This window comes from Felis catus, chromosome D4 (assembly GCF_018350175.1).
Source record: "Felis catus isolate Fca126 chromosome D4, F.catus_Fca126_mat1.0, whole genome shotgun sequence".
In the NCBI taxonomy this organism is placed as follows: domain Eukaryota; kingdom Metazoa; phylum Chordata; class Mammalia; order Carnivora; family Felidae; genus Felis; species Felis catus.
This window is the reverse complement of record NC_058380.1, coordinates 87,870,218-87,880,861: the sequence shown is the minus strand read 5'-3', so window position 1 is coordinate 87,880,861 and position 10,644 is coordinate 87,870,218.

Genomic DNA, 10,644 nt, shown 5'->3' with positions numbered 1-10,644 from the left:
GCTTTCTCTCTCCCTCTCACAAATAAAAAATAAACTAAAAAAAAAATAAACTAAAATACTTTTTAATCACAGAAATAGGACATGTGCGTGAAGAAAATTCGAAAATACAAAGAAGCAAAAATTAGCAAATATATCATATGCCCGCCACCTAGACATCACGGCTGTTCCAATTCCAGATGCTTCTAGATCTTTTACTAGGCAGGTGCTTTCCTAGGCTAGGGCTTTGTTTTCTGGACTGAGACCTCAGACGACCAGATCACCGGATGAGGAGACGCTGTGGCTTTATAGAAGGTCGATTGTTCTTAGGAGGGGCCGATTTAATGATTCTGATGTGATTTCATTTTGGGAACCGAACAAAATATACTATTTCATGACCTGCTTTAATCTGTCAGTGATTTCCATGTTTTCATTTCAGACAGTTCTCATCTTTTTTTTTTTTTTTAATTTTTTTTTCAACGTTTATTTATTTTTGGGACAGAGAGAGACAGAGCATGAACGGGGGAGGGGCAGAGAGAGAGGGAGACACAGAATCGGAAACAGGCTCCAGGCTCTGAGCCATGAGCCCAGAGCCCGACGCGGGGCTCGAACTCACGGACCGCGAGATCGTGACCTGGCTGAAGTCGGACCCCTAACCGACTGCGCCACCCAGGCGCCCCAGACAGTTCTCATCTTACCTAAAATGAGATTTTATTAAGGTTTCCCAAGGGCCCTTGGGTGGCTCAGTTGATTAAGCGTCTGGCTTCGGCTCAGGTCATGATCTCACGTTTGTGAGTTCAAGCCCCGCATCTGGGGCTCTGTGCTGGGCTCTGCACTGACAGCTCAGAGCCCAGAGCCTGCTTCGGATTCTGTGTCTCCCTCTCCCTCTGCCCCTCCCCTGTTCATGCTCTCTCTCTCTCAAAAATAAAAAAAACATTAAATTTTTGTTTATGATTTCCCAGTAATCCCACAGTGTTTCCCTTTTGAAAAAAAATTTTTTGTAACATTTATTTTTTGAGACAGAAAGAGAGAGAGCGTGAGTTGGGGAGGGGCAGAGAGAGAGGGGGAGATACAGAATCCGAAGCAGGCTCTGGGCTCCAAGCTGTCAGCACAGAGCCCGACGCGGGGCTTGAACTCACGCACCGAGAGATCATGACCTGAGCTGAAGTCGGACGCTTAACCGACTGAGCCACCCAGGCGCCCCCCACAGTGTTTTTCGTAGCTGGTTTGTGCATACTGGCATTCAAGCTGGGCCATGCATTATTCTGATTGTACGTCCTTGGGGCTCTAAGCTAGTGTGACCCTTTTTGTGCCAGTGACCGGCTGGCGGGAAGGGGCCAAATGCTCCAGGGAAAGCCCCACCCCCTAGCTTTTTCTCTTACTGCCTCCTGGTGTGACCCAGCTCATGGCTCCCGCCCCCTACCTCCTCTAAACTGGAAGTTAAAAAACGAGGCTGGATGGCTTGAACTATGAACCTGTGATGACAAGCTCCCACCATACAGGAGTGTCTAGTTAAGGAGAGATGGTCCCTTCTGGTCCTTCCCTGCAGAGATGAACCGTTGTTGGCTGGCTGCTCCTCCTTCCGGAACTTTTTCTCCGCTGATACAAATGTTGGGCCGTCCCTGTGCTTCTGATTGTGCGGAAAAAGGGATTGATACGCTAGCCATTGTTCTGGGGCTTTTTCAAAACCGTGACCATGTATCTCGGCCCCCTCTCCATGCCTTGATCGTGAACCTCTGTCATAGACTGTCACAGATCACATCCAACTGGTTGACTAAAAACCATACTTCCTCTGTGCATGAGCTGCCGTTCGTGGTGAGTCTGGAGAACCTAAATACAAACTCGATGGACAAGATAGCATCTAACTTATTCAGCAGGCTTTTGACTCCTCTCCCCACCCCCACCCCGGCCAGCCCTTCGCCCACAGCCATCAGATGATCTTTTGCAGGGCCTTTGCATGTTCTAGGCTCTTTCCTGCAGTGCTCTGGCCATCTCTCCCCACCTCCCCCCCCCCCCCCACTCCCAGCTCCTCCAGCTGTGGCTCGCCAAGATATCTTTCCCTGTCTATAGAAGAAAAGCCACTACGAACAGCTGATCGCTGGTTTCAGGCCCACGTTGTGGGCAAGAATTTTCAGTGTGTGCACCCCTTCAGGGTTGAATGGATCCCTCTGAACAAGAGGGTCCCTCTTCCTACCCTGATCTCCATCCCACACTGGGAGTTCCAGGGAGCAGGTGACAGCAATCTCCCCGTCTTGTTTGCCATCACATGTCTAGGACGCCGGACAGGGCCTGGCACAGAGCTGGCCCCCGGGGAAGGAACGGATGGCCAGATGAACAAATGCTGTTAGGAACGCACGCTGGGGAAACCGCGTTGGCAGTGGGGATCCAGAATCTTAAGGACACGCTCTGATCCAGAAACACTACTTGTAGGAATTCGTCTGAACATGCACAAGTGGCCTCCTGGCATTGTCCATCCTGGGGAATGCACTGGGAACGATTTAGATGTCCAGCAGTCGGTTCAACACAAAGTGGAATGCTTGATGTTTTCTTTCAAGTTCGCGTTTCCTCCGGGCTTCGCATCACAGTAAGTGGCATCCCTGCCTACTGAGCTATTCGAGTCAGATCTGGGCATTGGGATTTTATTTCCTTTTTTTAATGAAACCCGCCCAGAGGGAGACCGACATTTCTCAGCACCCAAGAAGTTCCCTCGTGTCCTATCCCAGTCCACACCCCTCCTCTGCGCAGAGGTAACCACCGTTTGGACCGCTACCGGCATTCTGTCTTCTTGCTTCCCCCTGATAGCCAGCTTTGTCCCGGAGGCTCACCAGTTCTGTGTTCTGGCTTTCCTCAGGCCCTGTCACCTCTCATCTGGGCAACAGCACCGGCCCCCCACCGGTCCCCTATCCTTGGGCACCGCTCCCCGACCCTGATCAGCTGGGGACGTGACGGAAGAGAAGACTGGCCTTGACCTCAGCAGAGACGAGGGTCTCTATCTGCTTGGCATCTGAACCCTGGCGTCAGAAGGCTGAGAAGCCGGGGAAGGCGGGCGAAGCAGGGGGGAGGGTGTGTGTGTGTGTGTGTGACCCGGCAGGGCCTGTGGTTTGAGTGAAGAAAGCGATTGCATAAAAATGGAGAGCCTTACCACAGCCTGGGTCCTGTCCCTGCCTGAGTCATGCTAGAGAGACAGGGAGGGGACGGCAAGAGCCCGAAGCCCCTCAGATCTCAAGCTGGCCAAGGCCTTGGGTGTGACATTTCTGAAGTCATCACTGATGAGCTCAGGCAGAGGCGCGCCTGGGGACAGGGTAAGAGGCAGGCGGGAGGGCTGAGGTTGTCTCAGCAGAACTCCAGGTCTGGGTTGGCAAGAGGTCACGGGGTGGAGAGTTGGCCCCGGAGACAGCTCCAAACCACTCCCAAGGCCAGGGCGCCTCCGCGTCTCCGACACCAGCAATGTGTCCCCTCCCCTCCCCCCGTTTGCACAGCTTAGGTGTGTGGCTCAGTCTATGCAGAGCCGGGGGGATGACTGAAAGCTGGGTGTAGACCTGGCATCCAGCCAGGAGGAAGAAGCATTTTTTTTTTCCCCTCCAAGATAATGTGTAACTCAGAGGCCACAAACTGCTGCCCCCAGGATGGGACAGGAGAATCAAACCGGATCACCTGGGGTCCTGGCTGCAGCTTGTGCTGGGGGCAGTGGGGACAGCAAGGGACATATCTGGGCCTTTCCAGACTCCAAGTTCAGAACAATTCCGGGACACCGCCCCCCCCCCCTGCCCCCAGCCCAGTGCTCGGGGCTGAGCACTCGATTATGTGCTACCTGCCTGTGGTTCTGCGATGGACAGTCCAGACTGAAAGGTGGCGGTCCCGGGGGAGATCAGAGCACCCAGCCTGGCCCACAGGACATCAGCCTGAAGGCTCTCCACACCCTGCTGTGGGCAGCAGCCCCTTCCCAGCCAAGCCGTCCTCCCCTGGGCTCCCTGAAGGGTGTTCTTCACATACCCGGGTCATGCATACGGACCTGGTGCAGTGGGTTAGCACAGAAACTGATGCACTCCTCTCTGAACCTCAATGTCCTCATCTTTAAAATGGGGATAATCATAGACCCACTTCCTGGGCTTGTGGCGGGAAGACACCGAGCTAATATGTATAAAGCGCCGGGCACAGCGTCTGACAGGTGACGTTAGCTGTTTCCGTGAATTTCCTTAGGTAAGAATTGCTATTTGATCGCCAAGTTTTACTGCCCCGCTATGTTCCCCACCCCAGCTGAAGCTCTTTCTCGAAGCTGCCCTGCCCAGGAGGGGAAAATGTTTGTCTGTGTTTGTCTCAGACAGGTTTGTGCCTGCTTGACCCCAGGGCCCTGGTCCCTTCCCCAGAGTACTAGTTGGTGTCTTATCCTCTGCTGCTCTCTCTGACGTGCTCCACAGTGACTCCCTCCCCCGCCCTAGTGGCCTTTGATGTGTCCACGCAGTCAGAACTGTGCCCAGAGAACCGGCTGGCAGGGAACACGCGGTGAGGAGGGTGGCTGCCCGGCTGCCAAGGGGCTTGTCTGGGTCAATGCTGTGCTCCTCCGTGAGGGGAACGACTTGGCTCTCGGGACAAGGTGACAGCAGGGAGGCCTTCATGGTGGTGGAGTTAGGGTTGGGGCGGGGTGGGGAGCTGGACAGGGAAGCAATGAGAGGCTTGCGCAGAAAACGTCGTCTTACCCTACAGGACCCGGAAAACAGGCGAGGTCCAAAGCGGCCTTGGGTGGGGGCCTCGGCTTCCGGTGGGGACCCCAGCGCCCTGCAGAACAGGTGACAGACCTGCGCTGACCGGCCCCCGGTTAATGGTAACTGGTTCCTTTCGTTGTCTCGAGGCCGGGGCTGCTTTGAGGGTTCCGGGATAGAGGGGCTCCTGGTGAGGACGTTCGCGGTACAAGGGGTGCGGGGACGCAGGTGAGGACCCCCGGGGCCGGCCAGGAGCGGATTCGGATTCGCGGAGGTTCTCCCCAGGCCACTCACAGCCACCCCACCCCACCCCGGGGCCGCTGAGCTCAGCCTCCTCCGGCGCCCAGGTCCACCTTCCCATCTCCCGCTGGCTACTTTGCGTTCACACCTGCGAGGCACCTGCTCAGCGCGCTCTGCGCTCATTGGCTGTTGGCCAGCCTCCCATTGGCCGCCCTGTGCTCAGGCGCTCCCCACTGTCCAATCAGAGCCCGGAATTGCCCGGGTCGGCTGCCCGGGTGGAGCTGCGTCTTCAGGTGTTTGTGTGCGGGAAGAGGGGGGACCCCTGACAGGGGCTCGGGCAGGGCCCCCGTTCTAGGCCTTGTGCGCCACACCCTCTGGCTTCCAACCAGTTAATCAGGTTCCCGGAGGACCCAGCAGAAGCACCCCTTTCTCCCCCACCCCCCACCCCCCGTACTTCTCCCCTGATACACGCACCCACCGCTACGGGTTCTTATCTTGTGATGTAATTAGTTCCTTGCCCGTCTCTACCGGCCCTGGACTGATGATTCATGGGGCAGGGGGTAGGGCCGGACCTTCACACTCCGTATCTGTCCAGCCCCCCGGGCGCTGCCTCGGGGATGACTCAGGCCTGGTTGAAGCTCAGCGGTTAACACACCAAGCGCGGTGACCCTTTGCGATCAACACCAGGCAGAATGTCACGTGTCACCTGGGTTATCTCCGTAATCCTCCATGGAAGGTGTATTATCACACCCGTTTTAGAGATGGAGAAAGCGAGGCCCAGAGAGGGGCAGTACGGCGCTCGGATAGGAGGCAGTGGTTCGGAACTTGGGTTTCCCTCCTGCTCCTCAACCGCTGAGCCACGGTGGGCAGGCTACTTGGTCAATCCAGGCCTCAGTGTCCCCTTCTCCAAAAGGGAGAGAGGCAGATTTAACATATGAGGTGGCCGCAGAAAATTAGTGGTTTTCAAGCTGCAAAAACTCAACCCCGAGGTTGGCATCGTTATCACAGGTGGGAGGAGGAGCCTGACTGCTTTTTCAGCAATAAATCGGGCTCTGCAGACTTGACCTTCAAGTCCAGCTTGCTTGAAATCGGCCCACGATTTGGGCGCACACCTCAAGGACAGCGTTGACATTTTGATTCACAGATCTTGAGACCGGAACAGAAAGGCCCACACCTCATCTGAGATTCTCAGTGCACCTGTGACCTTTGTGCCGCGTGTCTTGAAGCAATCAAAGAACCCGAAGGTCCTAGACCACTCTGCGGCACAGTGAGAGGTCAGTGACAGTAGCCCATCTCTTTAAAAAAAATTTTTTTTTCAACGTTTATTTATTTTTGGGACAGAGAGACAGAGCATGAACGGGGGAGGGACAGAGAGAGAGGGAGACACAGAATCGGAAACAGGCTCCAGGCTCTGAGCCATCAGCCCAGAGTCCGACACGGGGCTCGAACTCACGGACTGCAAGATCGTGACCTGGCTGAAGTCAGACGCTTAACCGACTGCGCCACCCAGGCGCCCCAGTAGCCATCTCGTTATGTAGAGTGGCCAGATGTGGCCTTTGATCTCCCAAAACGTCGTGAGTCCAAGCTGAGATGTCTCATGACTGTGAAGTTCACACTGGTTTTTAAAGACTTCGTATGAGAACAAGTAAAGCACCTCACTAATAATTTAAAAATACTAACTACACGTTAAAGTGATCATATTTTGGGGAGTGCCTGGGTGGCTCAGTCGGTTAAGCGTCCAACTTCAGCTCAGGTCATGATCTCACAGCTTGTGGGTTCGAGCCCCGTGTCGGGCTCTGTACTGATGGCTCAGAGCCCGGAGCCTGCTTCGGATTCTGTGTCTCCCTTGCTCTCTGCCCCTCCCCTGCTCACGCTCTGTCTCTCTCTCTCAAAACTAAATAAACATTCTAAAAGGTAATAATATTTTTAAATCATTACCGCAATTATTCAATATTATTACCTTTTAGAATGTTTATTTAGTTTTGAGAGAGAGAGAGACAGAGCATGAGCAGGGGAGGGGCAGAGAGAGAAGTGTCAGCACAGAGCCCAACGCGGGGCTCAAACCCATGAGCTGTGAGATCGTGACCTGAGCCGGAGCTGGATGCTTAACCGAATGAGCCACCCAGGCACCCCGAAAGTGATAATGTTTTTGATGCATTAAGTTAAAATATCCTTTTTTAAAGTTTATTTATTTATTTTGAGAGAGAGAGAGAGAGAGAGAGAGAGAAAGAGCACACGAGCAGGGAAGGGCAGAGAGAATCCCAAGTAGGCCCCACACTGTCAGGGCAGAGAGCCTGCCTGACTCGGGGCTCAGTCTCACCAACTGTGGATGATGACCTGAGCTGAAATCAAGAGTCAGGTGCTTAATTGACTGAGCCGCCCAGGCACCCGGATATATTAGGTTAAATCAAATACATTATTATACTATGCCGCATAATATTCCAAAGATATCAGTTCCTATTCCTGGAACCCGTGTTGCCTTTTGGGAAAAGGGGTCCTTCTTTGCAATTGTGACACAGTTAAAGATCTCGAGATGGGGAGATTACCCTGGGATTACCCAGGTAAACCCCGAATGCGATCACACGTATCTTGATCAGTGAGAGACGGAGGGAGATTTACACAGACACGTGGAGAAGAGGAGACGGCAGGCTGCAGAGAGGTGGCCACAAGCCAAGGAATCCCAGCATCACCAGGAGCCAGAAGGGGCAAGGGACAGATTCTCCCGGACGCTGTGGCAGGGAGCAAAACCCTGCCAACGCCTTGGTGTCAGACTTCTGGCCTCCAGAGTCGTGAAAGACTAAATTCCTATTCTTCTAAGTCACCAAGTTCCGGGTAATTTGTTACAGTGGCCACAGGGAACTCATACGATTATAGAAATTAATTCCACCTGATACATTTTTTTTTAACATGGCTACAAGAAAAAACATTTTTTTTTTTTTATTTTAGAGAGAGAGAGAGAGAGCACGTGTGAGCGAGGGTCAGAGGGAGAGAGAGTGCAGAGTGCAGAGCCCAGAGTTGGGGCTCGAGCTCGCCCGAAGTGGGACTTGAGCTCACGCAATGCAGGGCTCGAACTCACGGACCGGGCGATCACGACCCGAGCCAAAGCCAGACGCTTAACAGACTGAGCCACCCAGGCGCCCCGACACGGTGACTCTCAAATGTCAAGTTCCACCTGTGGCTTGCACTCGGCGTGTGGGTTAGGTTTCTGCTGGACAGCGCTCTCTGGAGATCCAACCAGAGCTACGTGTGCTTGTTCTGTAGACACACGAGCACCTCTCAAAACACAAGAAGGCAGGGCGCCCGGGTGGCTCAGTCAGTTGAGCGTCCGATCTTGATTTCAGCTCAGGTGACGATCCCAGGGCCGTGGGATCGAGCCCCGCGTTGGAAGCCTGCTTGAGATTCTCTCTTTCCCTCTGCCCCTCTCTCTCCCCCGCGCACACGCTCTCTCCCTCTCAGAAATAAACATAAAATCAATCAAATAAAAACACAAGAAGGCACTGTATGAGTGATGTAGAGCTGTAATACCTAATGACCACAGACTGTTGGGCTTAAAGCAACAGAAAAGGATCCTCTCCTAGTCCTGGAGATCTGAAGTCAAGGCGTTGACTGGGTTGGTTCCTTCTGGAGGCTCCGAGGGGGAAACGCATCTCGTGGCTGTCTTCTGGTGGCTTCCGGCAAGCCTCCGCCTCCCCCGGCTTGTGGCCACATCGCTCCAATCTCTGCCTCCCGCTTCACCTGGCCTTTTCCTCCGTGTGTCTGAATCTCCCTCCGCTTTCCCTTACAAGGACACGGGTCATTGGACTCAGACTGAGCTCCGTGTCTATACATCTCTCCTAAGATCACATTCACAAATACTGTAGGTTAGGACTCATATATTTTTTTTTTTCGGAGGACACTATTTAACACACTACAGACCTGTTATGTGGGCTACCGAAGGGTAGAGGTTGAACTACAAAGGGCGTGGGCTCTGTGGCCGTGTGATCCTGGGTTTGAGCCCTCCAGTCGCGATCCCTTTGCTATGGTTGCTCCCTCCCAGGCGCTTCAGGAACCTTCTCTGGAAACTGGAGGTGATGTCGTTGTGAGTGCTTCCTCCAAAATGCTGGGACGAGACCACTTGTTAGTTCCGTAACTGAGTGAGTTACTCGACTGCTCTGTGTCTGAGTTTTCTCATCTGTAGAGTGGGGACAGTCGTAGTACCTACCTCAACAGGATGTCGAAGATCAGGTTAACATTCCCCCAGGCACATCGTGAACACTGTACAATGTTTTCTTTTTTCTTTTCTTTTGAAGTAATCTCTCCGCCCCGCGTGGGGCTCGAACTCATGGCCCCAAGATCAAGAGCCGCATGCTCTACCGGCTGAGCCAGCCGGGCGCCCCTCTGCAAGTGTCGTTGTTGTTCGTGTCGTTATTTATGATAAAATGTTGCTCATGTTGTTATTGATAATCGAACGTTGGCATCATTTTCATTGGGCAGAGGTGATGAGATGTTCTATCGAGCTCTCGTGTTATCCTTTCTCTGGCTTTGATTCGGACCTGACTTCCTTACTCAGCTCATGTTGAATGACCCTGAGCACAGAATCAGGGCCAGTTCATGCAGCCACACGGGGTCCCGTGGGGCCGACTCACCAGCCCACTGTCAGCAGCCTGAAACTCCCGATAACGTTTGAAAAGGGACTTTGCGTTTTCATTTTGCGCGGGGCCCCGCTGATTCTGTGGCCAGACAACTCGTCCCGTGCCTGCGGCAGTGAGGGGTCTCCAGCGAGGGGTGGCGGTCGCCCTCTGGTCTCCGAGGGACCTTGACAAACTAGGTCGCGGCGGCTGGGAAAACGCGGCGTCCGAGGATGAGCCGACTGGGGCTGTGTTTGTTTTGCCTGCAAGAGGAGACTTAGGGCTGACCTGGTGGTGTCCTCCAATTTCCAAGGCCTGTGGCGAGGAGGAGGGAGCATGCGTGTGCCCTGCGGCCCCGAAGGGGCAGTTCGGCTCAGCACAAGGAAGGGGATCTGAACAAGAGGTGTGCAAGAATGGAACAGCTGGCTTGCCTTCAAACCTCGGCTCTGCCTGCGGGGGTGGGGTGGGGAGGGGGGTGTCTGCCCAGATCCGTGATCTTAGGGCAAAGTCATTCATAGCCCTGAACCCGTTTCTCCACCGAGAACGCTGGCCGATCAGGCTCCATCATCCAGGGTGACAACGCGAAAGATAACACAAGGCAGGTGGATGCATGAATCACGGAAATGGGGCCTACCTCCTTGACAACAGCTGCCGTTGTTCCGGTTGTTTTTTTATTATTATTATTATTACTATTATTGGAAAGTAGTGAGTCCCCCCAGACTGGCAGGATTCCAGTTGAGAGGGGCCATCAGGAGGTTGCAGACATGACCTCGCGTCAGAGCTGAAGGAGGGAGCACGCGCTCTGCCCCCTTAACGATGTCAGCTTCTGTCATATCTGGACGATTCGTTTCAAAGCCCACGGTTATAGGGGGCGCCTGGGTGGCTCAGGCGCTGAAGCTCCGACTTCGGCTCAGGTCAGGATCTCACGGTCAGGGGTTCGAGCCCCGGGCCGGGCTCTGTGCTGATGGCTTGGAGCCTGGAGCCTGCTTCCGGATTCTGTGTCTCCCTCTCTCTCTCTCTCTCTCTCTCTGTCTCTGCCCCCTCCCCTGCCTCTCTAAAAAATAATCATCGTAAGTAAAAAAAATTAAAACCTGCAGTCATAAAATAGTGTTGTCCTTGTG